The sequence below is a fragment of the Garra rufa genome, chromosome 9, assembly GCF_049309525.1.
Source record: "Garra rufa chromosome 9, GarRuf1.0, whole genome shotgun sequence".
In the NCBI taxonomy this organism is placed as follows: Eukaryota; Metazoa; Chordata; class Actinopteri; order Cypriniformes; family Cyprinidae; genus Garra; species Garra rufa.
The window spans coordinates 2,496,443-2,515,400 of NC_133369.1; the positions used below are offsets into that span (position 1 = coordinate 2,496,443).

Here is an 18,958-nt window from a genome sequence, read left to right on the forward strand (position 1 = left end):
ATCTATTTATCAAATTGTATTATTTCTTTATTCATTCTTTTATTTAATTTTGTTTATTTATTTGCTTAATTCACTCTTTTTCATTTTGTTTATTATTTTTTGTCAATTCATTGTTTTTTGTTTTGTTTCGTTTTATTTTTATTTTTATTAATTCACTATTTTATTTATTCATTAGTGTAATTTACATTTATATTAATTAATTAATTAATTCACATCTATGTATTTTGTTTTGCTTTATTTATTTGCTTATTTAATCATTCATTGTATTTTATTTTATTATTTCATTCATTTCCCATATAATTCTATAATTTTATTTATTCATTCTGTTTTTCGTTTTGTTTTCATTTTATTTTGTTTTATTCATTCATTGTATTTTATTTTATTTAGATTTATTCCTTAGTTTAATTTATATTTATTTATATTAATTAATAATTCATGAATTTATTAATTCACATACATTTATTTTGTTTTATTTATTTATCTTCTTATTTATTTATTTATTCATTTTATTTTATTAATTCCAATATAGCTCTATTATTTATTTATTCATTCTGTTATTCGTTATTTTACTTAGCTTTTTTGTTTATTTAATAATTAATTCATTCCATTTTATTTAGTTTTTTATTATTTCATTCATTTCCAATATAATTCTATAATTTTTTTATTCTGTTTTTCATTTTGTTTTTATTTTATTTAGGTTTATTCATTCATTGTTTTATATTTGATTTAATTGTATTTGTTCATTAGTTTAATTTATATTAATTAATAATTCATTATTAATTAATTTATCAATTCATTCTATTTTATTTTATTAATTCCAATATAATTCAAATATTTATTTATTCATTCTGTTTACCTGTTATTGTATTTAGATTTTTTTTTATTTAATAATTAATTAATTAATTCAATTTTATTTCGTTTTTATTACATTCATTTCCTATCTAATTCTATTATTTTATTTCTTTATTCATTCTGTTTTTTTATCTTGTTTTTATTTCATTCAGTTGTATTAATTCATCGTATTTTTATTTAATTAATTTATTAATTTGTTTATTCCTTTTGCGTCATTTTAGTTTATTTTATTTAATTCTTTCATGTATACATTCATTCAGGTATGCATTCTCCCTATTTTTAATTAATTTTTTTTAGCTGTCTCTGTCTGTACATTTCAGTTACAGTAAATGATACTATGATCACCCATTTTCTCTATGTCAGAAATCTGCACTTTACTGTTTTATCTATTTTCAATTTAGTGTAAATTTAACATTTTATTCATAGTATTTTCTGATTTATAAATGGATAAAAAGAGAATCCCCTCTATAAAAACCTTCAATATGTCCACAAAGTGAGAGTTTCGAACCAATGTGCACAAATAAGTGTATATTTAATTAGATTGTGCTTCATTTTCATGTTTAAATTACATTTCAGAAATCTTTACAGAAAAAGTTTAAATAAATGTCCTAAATACTATACCTATATCACCTGTGTTTGTGTATTGCGCATGCCCAGTAGGGGGCGACAGTGGCGCTGAAGGGGGCCGGACTGAAGGTGAGCGTTTCTCCCGCACTTCACTTCGCTTCACATCTTCATCTGCAGCGGATCATCATCTCTTGAGCTCCGACGAAAGACACTTTTTTTTTTTTTTTTTACTCCTCCGTATTAAAGATTCACAGTGACTGTGCCTCGCGGGTGTCGCGGGCTAAATGCGCTCGTGTGTTTCCGGAAACTGCAGGATTCGCCTTTTAATTTCTCCGAACGGAACGGAATATAATGCTCGACTGTGACCCAGAGATGCACAAATTCTCTTAACCTCAGCACTGATACAATGGGGAAACTTCACTCAAAACATGGTGAGTTACACATCTACAAGTTACATAATCGAAAAATATATGTGTGCACTTATATTTACAGATAAATATGTATTTAAAACAACGTTTCTTGTCTTTTAGGAATGATTTCAATGTAGTTCTAAAATATAAAAATATCATTTAACTATTTTAACTTTGTGTATGGTTACTTTCCTAACATTTTAAGTCTTGAAAAGTATTTTTTTGCCATGCATTATCATTATTAATTTTCAGTTTATAGCAAAAATGTTATTATTTCAAGATATTTCTAATTCTATCCATGCACACTCTTAAAAAGCACATGCATAAATGTTATTATAACTAATGCTTAGATTTCGTCTTTGTCATTGCGATGCAGCTTGCAAACGTCGGGAAAATCCTGAGGGTGAGTTCTGCATTATGCTTTTGACACAGTTTTGAATCTATTTGTGTTATACGCATTAACTATTAATGTCTTGAATGTTGCAGAACTTTTCCTAACGCTTTTCAAATGCACTTTCAGGGGATAGTTTTGTTGTGAACGGCTTTATTTCGAGCAGAGGACTTGAAGAAGGCGAGAGATACGAAACCAGTCTGAAAGATTATAAGGTAAGAAGCGTTTTTTGTTGCATTTGCATTGGAATCTGTCTGGTTGCGCATTAAAAGGCGAGTTAAGGCTGCTCTGTGCCTGCTCAAAATTCAGTGTTAATGTGCAATGCTGCATAAAAGCCAGACTTATGCCTGCTCTGATCCACCTCAGCCCCTGGTATCATAGTATTAAGTTGTAATTGCTGTGTGAATGCATTCATGCCACCTTTGAGCAGCATTAAACCGTGAAAAGATGTCTGAATGCCACTTCAGAAGCACTTCTGTTTCACCTTTGAAGTGTAAATTAAGCATCTGTCTTCTAAGGCAGCATCCTAACTGATATCAAACGCAATAAACGACCGTTCTGTATACAAAAAAGCACTTCTATTTGAAAACCTAACTAATTTCAGTCAATTTTTCCAAAGGTTGTAGCGTTTGCATTAAGGCTGGGTTGAAAATATAGATTTGAATCGATTCTTATTTTGATGAACCAATATCAATTTTGCAATCCCATGAATCAGTCTATGCTGTTTTCAGTTGATGCATGAACAAAATTTGAGCATTTTTTTTATAGCGCTTCTTTTCCAATAGATGGCATTAATCTTTGTGCTTTGTAACTTTTGATCTTTGCTTTCAAAATCTATTTTATCATTAAATTCAAACAATAAATATGGTTTTGGCGCTTTAGCCTCACGTGTACCAATCTGATTATCTCTACCTCTTTACTACTAGTTATAGCACCAAATAAACATGAATGAACATCAGTAAGTATGTTGAAAGAAACAGAATGGAAAAATGTCAAAAAACAGCTTGAAAATGTCACATTTACCACATTTTGCTGTAGCCTCACGTGAACCGATCCGATCATCTTTTTCTCTTTACTACTAGTTATAGCACTAAATAAACATGAATGAACATCAGAAAGTATGTTAAAAGAAGCGAAACAACTTATTAAAAGAATCATTTGTTATTTAATTGATCAGTCAGTGTTTAAACCATGGAAAGATGTAAATAAAAGCGCTTTAAAATGTCACGTAATGTCACATTAACCTTAGGAAAGCCATTCAGTGATGGCTTAATGGTGGCCTAATGGTGAGGGAGTTGGGCTGGTAACCCAATGGTTGCCGGTTCGATTCCCACTTCTCCGGTGTGTGTTCACAGTGTGTGTGTGTTTGTTCACTTCTCACTGCTGTATGTGTGCACTTGGATGGGTTAAATGCAGAGGACCAGTTTCGAGTATGGGTCACCATACTTGACAATATGTCACTTTCACTTTTTAATTAAAATTTTTACTATTTGATTATAAATCACTTTAATATAGTGATGTAACTGACAGGGTTTATTTATTTTTTCTTAAAAAAAATGACATTTACTGTACCTGATTCAGTCAATATCAGAATTAATCAATATTGAAATCAAAACTGAATTGAATTGCAAGCTAGTGAATCAAGCTCAAACTGAATCCTGAAATTTGTCTCAAAGCCCAGCTCTAGTTTGCATGCTCTTAAGATTTATTAATAAACATAAAAATGCATAGCAGCAACTAATACTAAGTAATATAAATATATTTATAAAAGTTATGCTTTTGTAAATATATTTATATTTACATATATACATTATATTTATAAGAAATATATTCTTCTAATATAAACACATTATAATATTTTTTAATTATAAAAACTGCTTTATTTGTGATTTTTATTTTAAATATGTGTTTATAAATCACTTTATTATAGTAATGTACCAACTGACAGGGTTTTTTTTTTTTTTTCTTCAAAAAGAAAAAAAACATGCACTATACCTGATTTGATTGATATCCAATATTAAGATCAAAACTGGTCTCAAAGCCCAGCTCTAGTTTGCATGCTGCATAAAAATACACCGCACCAACTAATATGTGACCCTGGACCACAAAACCAGTCATAAGGTTAAATTTGACAAAACTGAGATTTATACATCATACGAATGCTCAATAAATAAGCTTTCTATTGGTGTATGGTTTGTTAGGATAGGACAATATTTGGCCGAGATACATCTATTTGAAATCAGAAATCTGAGGATGCAAAAAAATCTAAAAGACTGAGAAAATCACCTTTAAAGTTGTCCAAATTAGGTTCTTAACAATGCATATTACAAATCAAAAATTACATTTTGATATGTTTACAGTAGGAATTTTACAAAAAAATCTTCATGGAACATGAACTTTACTTAATTTCTTAATGATTTTTGGCATAAAAGAAAAATCAAAAATTTTGACCCATGCAATGTATTTTTGGCTATTGCTACAAATATACCCCAGCGACTTAAGACTGGTTTTGTGGTCCAGGGTCACATATTAAGAAATGTTTTGTATAGTTTCAGTGCTTTCTTCTCAAAGGATGCTTTTAATGCTGCGTTGCAAAAAGTGGCCCAAAAATGGTTTCTTAGAGACTAGATTTGCAATGCTTTTATAAAAGTAGTGTCTCAGAAGAAACTATTCAGCAGTAAGACAGACATAGCTTGAGTTTTTCTCCCTGTATCTTGGTCGAATCGCTCAAGAATCTAGACGGGAGCTGCACCACAGAAGGAACAACTTGCGGTGAGCCGTGCGCCGTCCCGCTGCCAAAGACCACATTCCCACTACCGAGAAATCATCATTACAGCGGCTGAGACAAACAGACGGGAGCGTGCGTTCGCGGGGCCGTGCAGCGACACGTCCGGCTCCTCGCCATGCGGAGAGCTGCTGTTGTTTTTGTCGTGTTTGGCAGCGGGACAGCACCGCTGCGGTTGTTCCCCGGTGGGATTGATGGGTTTTGACGGGCCGTTCCCTGCGGGGAGTTTTGGCGGAGGTGCTGTGACATCAACGGCGGGCGTTGAAGGTGCAGAGCTAAGATTTTGAGATTGACAGCTGTATTAGCTCACAGCTGAGAGTCGTGGTTAGTCCAGCGACTGACGTGCATAACATCTGTGTGAACAATGTTTGGATTATACAGTGACTTATAGGAGTGTCAGATGACCAGATTTGGTCTTTTATATCTATGCAGTTCATTTTTTGTGTGTTTTCTTCTCCACTCATTCTCCGACCACACAGTACCACTGTTTTCTGACATTTTTCATAACCTGAGACAGGTTGACAGCTCTAACCTGAGTGATTAACAGCAAAGAATAACATGCCTCATGGCATACGTATGTCTGCACATCTGAATATTGCAGTGATTTTAATGCACTGTTTACTGCACTTGTTGAGACAGAGATTTATTAGTGTCTCTCGTTTAAACATCACTAATGAAAACGCTGTTAGAGCTTGTTTGATTGATTTATGTGGATGGGTTGAAAATGTCCATTTCGAAGAATCTATTTGAGAAAAAAAACAATAGCAAAAATTTTAATGGATAGAAATTTACAGAAATGAAGCAAACAGACATTTTTGATTCATTTCTGACTGTAGTTTCAAGCTGTCCAGTTTAAAGAATCAATTCAAAAGTCTTAAAAGTCTCTGAATCAATTAATAGGAATAGACTGATGTTGACGAGAATAAATCAAACCAAACTTTACCAAGTTAGTTTGATCAATTTCTGTGGATCTGTGCAAACTGTCCATTTCAAAGAATCAATTCAAAATTAAATCACAGAAATTTCAGAATTGATTAATTAAAATGGACAGAAATTCACAGAAATGTAGCTAACAGACTCTTAAAGGATAACTATTGCCAAAATGCAACCTGGGCTGTTGGTTTTTTTTACTGTAAACGAGACAAACTTATATCTAAAAGCATAATTACGACAAACGAGCCGAAAGTGAGTTGTTCAAAACCTTTCTTTTTAGTAAACTTTAGTAAACAATGTTCTCAATTCTGGAGTTCATGTGTAGAGACCCAGGCGATACTTCCAGCAAAGTTTCATGGTTTCACCACAATCTCAAAAACGGCTTGTTTGTCGTAATTATGCTTTTAGATATAAGTTTGTCTCGTTTACAGTAAAAAAAAACAGCCCATGTTGCATTTTGGCAACAGTTATCCTTTAACTAGTTTGTTTGATTCATTTCTGTCTGTAGGTTCAAAGAGTCAATTCAAAAGTCAATCATAGAAGTTTCTGAATCAATTAATTGTAATGGACCAACCTTACCAAGTTTGTTTGATTCATTTGTGTGGCTGGGTTCAAACTGTCCATTTCAACGAATCAATTCAAAACTATTTAACTTTATTCATTGAATTGGACCACAGTTCACCACGGGAATTAACCAAACTGACTGACTTTAACAAGTTTGTTCGATTTATTTCTGTGGATTGGTTCAAAATGTCAAATTTGATAGAATCAATTCAAAAGTCAATTGCAATTGATTCACTGAAATGCATGAAAATTGGAATGAATCAAGCCAACTCTAACAAGCTTGTTTAAATCTTTAGTGGATGGGTTTAAAGTGCCCATTTCAAAGAATCGATTCAATAGACATTCGACTTTAATCCTTGAATTGGACAGAATTAAACAGGAATGAATCAAATTACCTTAACAAGTTTGTTTGATTAATTTCTGTGGATGGGATCAAACTGACCATTTTAAAGAATCATTTCAAAATTCAATCATAGAAATCTCACAATTGATTACTCAACTAGACAGAAATGGACAGAAAAGTCAAATTTAGAAGTCTCTGAAATCGACAGAAGTTCACAGGAATGAATCAAACCAACTCAAAACTGTTAGTTTGTTTCATTCCTGTTTATGGTATCAACTCAAAATCTAAAACATCTCTGAATTGATTCATTAAAATGAACAGAAATTCACAAGAGTTATTCAAACCAACTCTAAAATGGACAGTTTGATCCCATCCACAGAAACAATCAACTCAAACGTCAGTCTGAAAAAATAAAATAAAAATAAATGCCTGTTTAATTCATTTCTGTGGATCACTTAAAATGATCAAATTTAAAAGAATCAGTTCTAAAGTCAGTTGCAGTTGATTAATTAAAATGGACAACAATATCTTTGAATTAATCAAACAGACTCTAAAAGGTTTGTTTGATTTTTTTTTTTTTTTTTTTTCTGGGGAGAGGTTCAAAATCAATTAAAAAATTCAAACATCAAAATTCAAAACTGAAACTCACAGATAAGAATCAAACCATCTCTGAAAAGTCAAATTTATTTGTGTGGATGGGTTCAAACTGTCCATTTCAAACAATCAATTCAAAAGTCTTCGACTTTATTTATTGAATGAGATATTCAAAGGAATTAATCAAATTGACTCATCAGTGTTTGTTTGATTCATTTCTGTGGGTTCCAACCATTAACTTCAAAGAATCAATTCAAAATATTTATTAGAATGGACAGAAATTCCCAGGAGTGAAGCAAACCGATTCTTTGTTAGATTAACTTCTGTGGATGCGCTCATTTTCTAATTCAGGGAAAAAATGTAGAAAGTCGATCTCTAAAGTGTCTAAAGAATTGATTTGTTGAAATGGACAGATGTGTCTAACCATGTCAGACTCTCACCTGTGGTTTTGCATTGAGTCATTTCAATTATCTCACACTGTAGGTCGTCAAAGTAAAAAGACTATAACTGATGATTAACCTGCTCTATTAGAAGCCATATAAAACTCCTTCCCCTCGTGAATGGGAAAGTTATTTGGGAAAATCTGACAGCGGCCTCGAGGGGAAACCAGCGGCGACGGCGCGGGACACGTCATGTGTCGTTAACGGCAGGTCCGGGGTTTGATTTCATCAGAGTTTTGGCTCTGATTTGTGTTTTGTCAGTCGTCAAGTACCTGAAAGACTCTTTGAAAACTGTGAGCGAGAGTGCGGGAGACTTTTGATTTGCGATAAGACGTGTTTAGCTTGTTTATTTAGGGTGGATGAAGTGAAAGAGACACTTTCAGAATAGATCTTTGATGTGAGTCCGTTTCAGAGTTTGAACCCATCTCTAAAAAAATGATTTGAGCCAACTTGTTAGAGTTGCTCTGATTCATTCTTGTGAACTTCTGTCCATTCACATTAATTGATTCAGAGACTTCTAAGATTGACTTCTGTATTGATTGTTTGAATTGGACAGATTGAGCCTATGAACTAGAATCCGAAAACTAGTCAAGAGTCTGTTTGCTTCATTTTGGTGAATTTCTGTGATTGAATGTTGAACTGATGACTTGAAATGGACAGTTTGAAAACATCCACACAAATGAATCAAACAAACTTGTTCAAGTTGGTTGGATTCATTCCTGTGAACTGCTGTCCTTTCCAATTAATTGATTCAGAGACTTCTAAGATTGACTTTTGTAGTGATTCTCTGAATTGGACAGATTGAACCTACAGACAGACATTAATCAGAAAACTAGTTTTCTCTTTGCTTAATTTCTGTTCATTTTATTAAATAAATTCTGACATTTCTGTGGTTGAATGTTGAATTGATCGATGATTCTTTGAACCCAACCACACAATTGATTCAAGTGAACTTGTTAGAGTTGGTTTGATTCATTCCTGTAAATTTTTCAATGAATCAATCAATTCAAAGACTTTTGATTTGCGATAAGAAGTGTTTAGGTTGTTTATTTATGGTGGATGAAGTGTAAGAGGCACTTTTCAGAGTTTGAACCCAGCCACACAAAATCTGAACAACTTGTTAGAGTTTGTCTGATTCATTTCTGTGAACTTCAGTCCATTCCAATTAATTGATTCAGAGACTTCTAAGATCGATGTTTGTGTTGATTCTTTGAATTGGACAGATTGAACCTATAGACAAATGAATCAAACAGACTCATTAAGGGGAGTCAGTTTGGTTGATTCCTCTGAATTTCTGCCTAATTCAATGAATAAAGTGAAAGACTTTTGAAATGGTTCTTTGACATGGACAGTTTGAACACATCCACACAAATTATTCAAACAAACTTGTTAGAGTTGGTCTGATTCATTCTTGTGAACTTCAGTCCGTTCCAATTAATTGAGTCAGAGACTTCTAAGATCGACTTCTGATTGATTCTTTGAATTGGACAGATTGAACCTATAGACAGAAATGAATCAGAAAACTAGTTAAGAGTCTGTCCGCTTCCTTTCTGTGAATTTCTGTCCATTTTAATAAATCAGTTCTGGCATTTCTGTGACTAAATGTTGAGTTGATCACTTGAAATGGGCAGTTTGAACACATCCACAGAAATGAATCAAACTAACTTGTTAAGGTGAGTGAATTTGGTTGATTCTTCTGAATTTCTGTCCAGTGCAATGACTTCTGAAATTCTTTGAAATGGACAGTTTGAACCCATCCACACAAAATGATTCAAACAGACATGTTAGAGTTGGTTTGATTAATTCCTGTGAATTTCTGAATGTTTCAGTGAATCAATTCAGAAACTTTTGATTTGCAATAAGACGTGTTTAGGTTTTTTATTTAGAGTGGATGATATAGCTTTTGATGTGAGTCCATTTCAGGTCAGAGTTTGGTTACTGTGAAAATCTGCTTTGGACCAAACAACAAAACCATGAGTCAAGAGACTGAACTAGTGGACTAGTTTGTTTTTATTTCTTTAAATTGGTTCAAATGGTTCATTTAATTGAATCAGTTCAAAATTCTATCTCAAAAGTCTGAATTCATTCTTTGAAATGGAAGAAATGAATCAAATTGATTCACTTTATTGCCTTTTTATCGAATTGTTTTGCAAATTAATCTGCAATTTCTCATATATTGCATATTTATGTTTAAGCAAACTAAACAAATGCATGTGTGCTTATGATTTACGCTGCTGTTTTTCTAATCTGCGCTTTGTGATTTTGTAAAAAAAACAAAACATTGTAATCACAGTTTTGTGCTGCCATGTTTATTCTGGAGTAAACTGAATCCTCATTAACAATGCCTTGATGGGTTGCAGGGATAAATAGCTATTGTGATTCGTTCGGTTTCCAGTGATTAGTAGTTGCATCCCGTCTACTAAATACTACATGAGCAGTTCAGCCAAAAATCAACATTTTATCATCATTTACTACCACTTAGTTTGTTCCAAACCCATATTATTAATATTTTTTTGTTTGTCGTGACGCACAAAGTAGATCCTGAGCAGATTATGTAAGCTTTTGTTTTCCACTTACTTAACCTGGATGGTGAATTCTTCTGCCAAAGTGCAAAAGTAGTCTCATATACTCTACTTTCCAGAATCATGTACAGTAAGTAGGTCATATGACTGTGTGAGTGTGAGTAAATGATGTCAAAAACTTAATTTCTTGTCATTTTTCACATTTTTTCATCAAAGAAGAGTCCACTGGGCCCATGATGTTTAGACTGCAAAAAATGGCCAAGTAAATATTTATTGTGCTGATCTATTCTGTTTGAAGCGCCATCATGTTTTCAATTAGTTTCTTTTTATTCTCGAACAGCATGTTTCTCTTCATGCCATACTGGTTTATAATGTGATTGGGCTGGTGTAAATTATTTTCCAGACCAGTCTTTTTATAGACTGTCTACATGTCATTTCTCTTTGAACCACTCCATAAATTTCTGATTTCCATAATTTCTCTGATTAAAGACGTTTGTGATCAGTTGCAAAAGTTTAAGGAGAATCGAGTGACATAGTTTTGGCATGCCGCCCACTTCTAGGGATGCTTTGACATTTGTCATAGTGTTGTATTGTGATTATAAGTGCGGTTTGACTTTGCACCCCAGAGCAGCTGTAATTCTGTCCTCTAAATGAACTGAAAGCAGACACTTCCACACGGATTGATGCTCGTGCCTACGGCAAACACAACAGATATATAATCTGACACTCAGTGTTTAGGAATCTGTGTAAGGATGACGTATTTCTGGATTATAACAAGTGAAGTATACAAGTGCTTTGTTCTGACTTTACCTCGCTTTCACATTTTTTGAATACAGATTGATTCAAAATAACAGAATCATTGATGCAAACTTCAGCTTTTGCTTTCTATAAGCAGACTGTACCATGTTACTCCCTTATTCTTTTTCTTTTTGTATGTTATTTCAGATTTGAATACATTTGAAGCTCCATTGGCGTTAATTGTGGGATAAAATGCATTACTGCCAAATAATGTCAACTAACCTCAGGTTTTAAACAAAAATCACTGAAAAAGAGTTGTTAAAGCCCTTTAAATGATTCATTTTATGATCTTATTTGTCTACTTTTCTAAGTTATTGAGACTGTTTTTTTTAAGCAGATGAACTTTTGGTGATGTCTAAATCCCACAAATTGTCTTTTCTCCATGCAAACAGTCTCTTTCTGTGTAATCATGCCATCAAATGCAGACAATAGTAAGCTAGTTTGTTTTTTCATCAGATTTGGAGAAATGTGTCATTCCATCACTGTCTCACCAATGGATGTGAATGGGTGCCGTCAGAATGAGAGTCCAAACAGCTGATAAAAACATCACAATAATCCACACCACTCCAGTCCATCAGTTAACATCTGGAGAAGACAAAAGCTGAAATAAATCCATCATTAAGACGTTTTTAACTAAAATACCAGTCCATAATAACTCTTCTTTCAGTGAAAAAGTGGTCTGGTCTAAACAGCTCTAAACAAATATGTGGCTGGATTTTGATGTGAGAGACAACAGGAGATCTTTTATCACTGGAGGAAACGTTATTATGAATTACGGACTCATATTTTAGTTTAAAACCTCTTAAGGATGGATTTGTTTCAGCTTTAGTCTTCTCAAGAGATGTTAACTGATGGATTGGAGTGGTGTGGATTACTTGTGGATTATTGTTATGTTTTTATCAGCTGTTTGGACTCTCATTCTGACGGCACCCATTCACATCCATTGGTGAGACAGTGATGGAATGACAGAATTCTCCAAATCTAAATCTAATCTTGGATGAATACAAATAAATTCAAATTAAATAAACTCAAAACATGACAAACATGGCAAAAGCACATAACTTTATTGTAAAGAAATGAACAATTAAAATGAAAACTGAAAAAGCACTAAAATTACTAAAGCACATATTGCTAAAATCTAAATGAAAACAGAAAATATAAAATACATTTAGGTTGAAGCACTGAAATCAACTGAAACTAAACTTAAATAATAATACATTTAGTATTTTGAGGAAAAAAACTTGACAAAAGCACATATTACTAAAAAAATAAACTAATTAAAATAAAAACTAAAACTATAACAATAAATAGGTTTAAGCACTAAGATTAACTGACTTTGCACTAAAACTTAATTAAAAATGAATTCAAGTTAAATAATACTATTTAAGAAAACAAATAAAATGACAAACTCACAACAATGTTACTAAAAATTAAACTTGAATTAAAATTAAATTGAAAAGTGAAAATATAAGTTAAACTGCAAAAATTAACTAACGTTAGAACTGAAATAAAAAAAATACAATTAAATAGTAATATTTTTACAAAAATAATACAAATGACAAAAGCACTAGTAATAATGACAAATGACATTGTTTTTATCAGCTGTTTGGACTCTCATTCTGACGGCACCCATTCACATCCAGTGGTTGTGAATGGGTGGCAAGTGATGCAATGACACCATTTCTCCAAATCTGATGAAGAAACAAACTCATTCTAATCTTGGATGAATACAAATAAATTCAAATTAAATAGTAATATTTTGAAAAATTCAAAACATGACATTTTTGTAAAAAAAAAAAAAATTAACAATTAAAATGAAAACTTACAACAAAATACAATGAAATAGTAATATTTTTACAAAAAATATTAAAAAATAACAATATTTTCATCAGCTGTTTGGACTCTCATTCTGACGGCACCCATTCACATCCATTGGTGAGCAAGTGATGCAATGACACATTTCTCCAAATCTGATGAAGAAACAAACTCATTCTAATCTTGGATGAATACAAATAAATTCAAATTAAATAGTAATATTTTGAAAAATTCAAAACATGACATTTTTGTAAAAAAAAATTAACAATTACAATTGAAAACTTACAAAATATACAATTAAATAGTAATATTTTTACAAAAAAATAATAAAAAATAATATTTTCATCAGCTGTTTGGACTCTCATTCTGACGGCACCCATTCACATCCATTGATGAGCAAGTGATGCAATGACACATTTCCCCAAATCTGATGAAGAAACAAACTCATCCTAATCTTGAATGGTCTGAAAGTAAAAACATTTAAAGCAAATTTGTATTTTTGGCTAAACTATTCCTTTAATCAATGGAAAAGCTTATTTCTTACAAACACATGCTGATGTTTTCTCAAGCTTTCAAGCTTTTCGTTGATGTATGGTTTGTTAGGACAGGACATTATTTGGCTGAGATACAACTATTTGAATATCTAAAATCTGAGTGAGCAAAATATTGAGAAAATTGCCTTCAGAGTTGTCCAAAGGAATGTTTTAGCAATGCATAATACTAATCAGAAATTACGTTTTGATATATTTACAGTCGGAAATTGACAAAATATCTTCATGAAGCATGATCTTTACTTAATATCCTAACGATTTTTGGCATAAAGGAAAAATTGATCATTTTGAGCCATACAATGTATTTTTGGCTGGTTTTGTGGTCCAGGGTCACATTTATCCATATGTACTTTTGTTTATATACTCTATTAACTGCATTTATTCAAAAAACTTGACTGAAAAAGGAACGATGGATTAAGTCCAAATGATTTTCCTGCAGCAGATGCTGAAGAAACAGCTTAATTCACCCTAAACCCACCCGGAACATTCCTTGAAGTTAATGGAAAAGAGGGAATGTGTCCGATAATTGTGTCTGGCTGCCTTTTAAAGTCAGCTTTAGGATTTGGGAGGCAGGTAAAGTCCTGATGGCCGCAGATTAGAAAAGGGCCAAATCCGGCGTTCGCTCGCTCGCCCCCTCCCCCAAACCATTGTCAGGGAAGCGGAGGGAATGGGATTCTTTAGCTGCCTGGCCGCGACTTCAAAGCGTGGAGCTGAGAGTTATTAAAGCTCTCTGATATCACTGGAGCCACGGGTTGTTGCGGCGCGGATCTGGGGGAAGGGCGGACGGACGGACACAGACAGACGGGTGAGTATCCCCAGGGTTTTCCTGGTGTGGAGATCTTGAGTATTAGCTCTGAAAGCCATTGGTGTTCAGTGAGCAATAATGAGCTCATTAGCTGCTGTCACATGTTTCCTTAAAGGAAGGTCATGTCATTCCAAACCTGCATGATTTAGGCATGCATCTTTATCTGGGTTATTATCATGAACTTAAACTAAAACCATCATTTTTGTTGCCGTTACTTGAAATAAGATATTTTAAAAAAAATATTTCAACTAGTTGCAAAGGCAACATGTGCATTTTTATTTAGTTTAAGTATTAAAATAACTAAAAAAATAAATGAAGTAAAACAGAAACTATTAAAAAAGAAAGAATTACTATAAATAAAATATTAAAATAAATATTTCAGCCAAGGAAACATTTCTCAATTTCATTTAGTTTCAGTGAAAAAAAAAAAAAAAAAAACATGAATTATATTTTTATATATATTTTATCATCTACTTGTAAGAAAGTACATAAACAAATCTAACAGATATTTTAAAATATTGTAATTAATGGAGATAAAATATTTAAACATTTATTTCAGCCAGTTGCCGAGCAACATTGCTCAAAAAATGTATTTAAAATTTTTTAAAACAATTACAAAAAAATATAACAAAAAATAAAAAGAATAGAATTTTTTTTTATTAGTTAGTTGCAATGGCAAGATTTTGTCATTTTCTTTTAGTTTAAATTGCTGTACTAAAATAACTCAAATTAATAAGCGAAACTAAAAACTATAAAACTAAATAAAAACAATTCAAAAATAATATATATATAGAAAAATAGAAAAAATATATTTTTATTAGCTTTTTGTTTTAATACTATAAAACATTACTAAAAAAACAAAAGTAATCATTTTTTGGGAATAATTAAAAATCATTAAAAATTTTACTAAAAAGAATAGAATAAATATAAAAATATATTTTATTAGATGCAAAGGCAAGATTTTTCCATTTTCATTGAATATAAAAATATACAATAGAATAGAAAAAATATATATTATATATAAAACATATATTTTTATTAGTTTTTTATTTTATCATTAAAAGACATAAAAAAATCATCTTTTTTTAATAATAAAAATAAAAAATGTTAAATGTTTGCCTTTGCAACTAGCTATTTAAAAAGATCTATTCTTATATTTGTTCTATTTTTTGTTGTTGTTTTTTCTATTTTTATATATATATATTTTTTTATAATTTCTATTTAATTTTTTTGTTTGTTTGAATCATCTACTTTTATGCTGCGTTTGTCCTTTTTAGAGTCACTATTGTATGAAAAATAACAGTTCATTGAAAATCCGTCTTTCATGTTGCATATGGCTTTGGAACGACATGACAGCTTTTCATTTTTCACAAACTATTCCTGAAAGTTTTGCACTTCAGATTAAAGCACGTTGAGTGAAAGGAGCAAAAAAAAAAAAAAAGAAAAAAAGCAAGAGTTGCAAATGTGTTCATTATGGATTTGGACACAGAGGTGACTGTTGGCTGATCAAAGACACTCCCTGAAAAAACCCAGCCTTTGTTTTTGTTCCTGAAGGAGCTGGCGATGGGGAAAGAATGAGTTGGCTGGTTTTGAGAGATGATGGCAGGTGTTCGGCTCTTACCTGTATAAACACCTGGCACGGAGCTAGAGAGATCTTCAGCGGTCAGATCAAAATGAGCAGCCAAAATAGCAGCGGCGGCTCCGAATGTTGTCGGAAAGCCGGACAAGAGGCCTCTCTGTCAAAAATCAGCACGGAAAGCGCTGAGGCGGAGGCTCTCCTGCCCTCCAAAGGCCGGCCATTCTTAAAGAGCCGGTGTGTGAGGCCTCAGATGGAAACATCAACAGTCTGCTGCACACTGACTGCTTCTTCAGCCCAATAATGACACACGCGCTCAGTTTCAACCTTTCAACGCCCCTTTGGTCTTAAACGTTCCCAGGCGTGAAGCCGCCGATGCCAGTGAAGTACGAACGATCTGATAGAAATGGTGCGAGGAATCATTACAGAGTCAGAACGAGTGCGAGTTTGGATCAAATTGGCTAAAACACAGGAAGCTGAACTGGAAATTGTTTTGGAATTAATAGCGGTTAAGTCGATTCCACTTCCTGCCAAAGAATTCAGCAGAAGAATATTAGCAGTACATAATCGGCATATCGACAAATATTAAGTGAATCAGTGTATTTTGGTACAAAATGGTCCATAAAAAAGATATTGCAATTTTTTTTTATATAGAAAGTAATGAATAAAGCAATCATTTAAAATGATATACTAATAAATAATTCATAAATAAAGATATAAATTTATAAAAATTATGTATGGTAAATCATAATATCAATTATAAATGAAATATAAGTGAGAATTTCATTTTATAATTATATATAATAATATTTTTTTGTTTTATAATAAATAATTCATAATAAAATAATAAGAATTCGTTATTAAAGATAAATTTTTATGTAAATAATATTATGTACTGTACATCATAATTAAAATTGTAAATATATAAATGAAGAAATTTCACTGTGTGTGTGCATATATATGCAATGTTAACAATTACACATAATATATACATTAATATATAAATTAAATAATTTATTGAATTTATAATGATAAATAATTAAAAATGAAATTATGCACAGTAAATAGTAATATAAATTATAAATGAAATCTATGTTTTGAAAAAAAAAAAATTATATATATATAATGAAGATATGAAACTATAAATAATGAAAGTATTTATAATTATAATAATAAATGTTATAATTAAAAATAAAATTTTATTATGAATTAAAATTAATTAAAATTAAATATATAAGCAAAAATTTCATAATTCATATATATTTTCTGTATGTATAATTATTTAAATTTAATATAATATAAAATTTTATATACATAAATTTAATACATTTATTTATATATATATATATGAAGATATGAAACTATAAATAAGTAGTAATGTTATATATAAAAATGTATAATGAATTAAATATTTTTATTGTGTACAATAAATCATAATATTAATTATAAATAAATATATAAATAAGAAATTTCACAATTCATATATATTTTACATGTTTCATTATCTAAATAAATAAATGTAATATAAATATAAAATTTCTTATACATACATTAAAAGCATTTCTATATATGATGAAGATATGAAACTGTCTAAATGAATTCATGTAATGATTTTTATGTATTAATTAATTTATAATAAATATGTTAATTAAAATTCTATTATGAATTAAAATAAATCATAATATTAATTATTAATTTAATACATATATTTTATAGAATGTATTAAATGTAATACATTTGATAGAAATATTACATTTTATATACATACATTTAACACACACATAACTTTTAACATTGATTATTTACATCATGTTCCTCATAAATATCTCATATGTTGAGTGTATAGAACAGATATAACAGACCCTGATGGATTTAGTCAGTCTTCATCATCCCAGTGGAAAAACCTGTAAATATGATGATGTTTCTTCAAAGTGCACTGGTTCTGTAATCTCATGTTTGCTTTCAGAAATCAGATTTCTCACTTCAACAGAGCTGTATATTTTCTTGTTTTAGTTGGGCTAGTTCTCTCTCTGGCATCTCCTCCTCACATGTTCGCTTTGAGTCAGCGGTATTTGCTTTGGCAGCGTGCGCTGGATATCTGGCCTGTTTAAGAGCGTCACATTCAATGACATCTTTCTCTCTCTGCTTCTCTCATGTTCTCCGACTTCTGGAGAAACTCCATTGTCTTGATGGAGCTTAAACTGCATTTATTGGCCCGACCTCGTGCCTTCGTTTAATAGCCGACATTCTCCTGCTGGAAACCGCTGTGGTGGTTTCGAGGAAAACTAAGACGTATTCTGGGTTTTGAGGCGACTTGGGTTTTTCTTTTTACGTTGGCGAGCCGTGAGACTTCATCTCTGAATGAAAAGCATGTGGCGGTCGTCCAGAACAGCGGGGTCTTTCAGCGCGGCCCCTGCAGACATCTGTTCCTGGTTTGTACAGCAGAAATCCTCCAGCTCGCCGTGGGGCGACCGGGGGCCGATAAGGGCCTGTTTTTCTGAAGGCTTTGAGGTGGTGGGGCGCGATGAATGGTGTTGTTTTGAGGGAACAACGAGTGTCCAGTAGATGTGGCACTGACAGCCTGGTTTTGTTCTATTTTTCTGTACTCCAGATTGATGATCTTTAACAAATGCATAGCAACAAATGAGCTCAAAGTGTAACTTACAGACTGAATTCAAACATTTTGTTTAGTCTTATGTGTGCTGTTTTTTTATGGAAGCTTGTAATTGCGACTTTCTATCTCACAATACGACTTTAAGAGAAAAAAAGTCAGAATTTTGAGATATGAAGTCAGGATTATGATATGAACTCAGAATTGTGAGATGTAAAGTCAAAATTGTAATATAAAGTCGGAATCGTTATATAAAGTCATAATCCGAACTTTATATCCCACAATTATGATATAAACTCATAATTGTGAGATAAACTCAAAATTATAAGATATAAGTTCAGAATTGTGAGACATAAAGTCAGAATTTTGATATAAAGTCAAAATCGTGAGATAAACTTAGA

At 31.6% G+C, this 18,958-nt stretch overlaps 1 long non-coding RNA gene across 1 annotated transcript; it reads left to right on the forward strand.

Annotated features, from left to right (window-relative positions):
* The first annotated feature begins 1,677 nt into the window (after positions 1-1,677).
* Positions 1,678-2,436, forward strand: LOC141342447 (uncharacterized). The gene is made up of 3 exons (XR_012356688.1): positions 1,678-1,850; positions 2,206-2,232; positions 2,350-2,436. It is a non-coding gene; the product is annotated as an uncharacterized lncRNA (long non-coding RNA).
* The last annotated feature ends 16,522 nt before the right edge of the window (positions 2,437-18,958 follow it).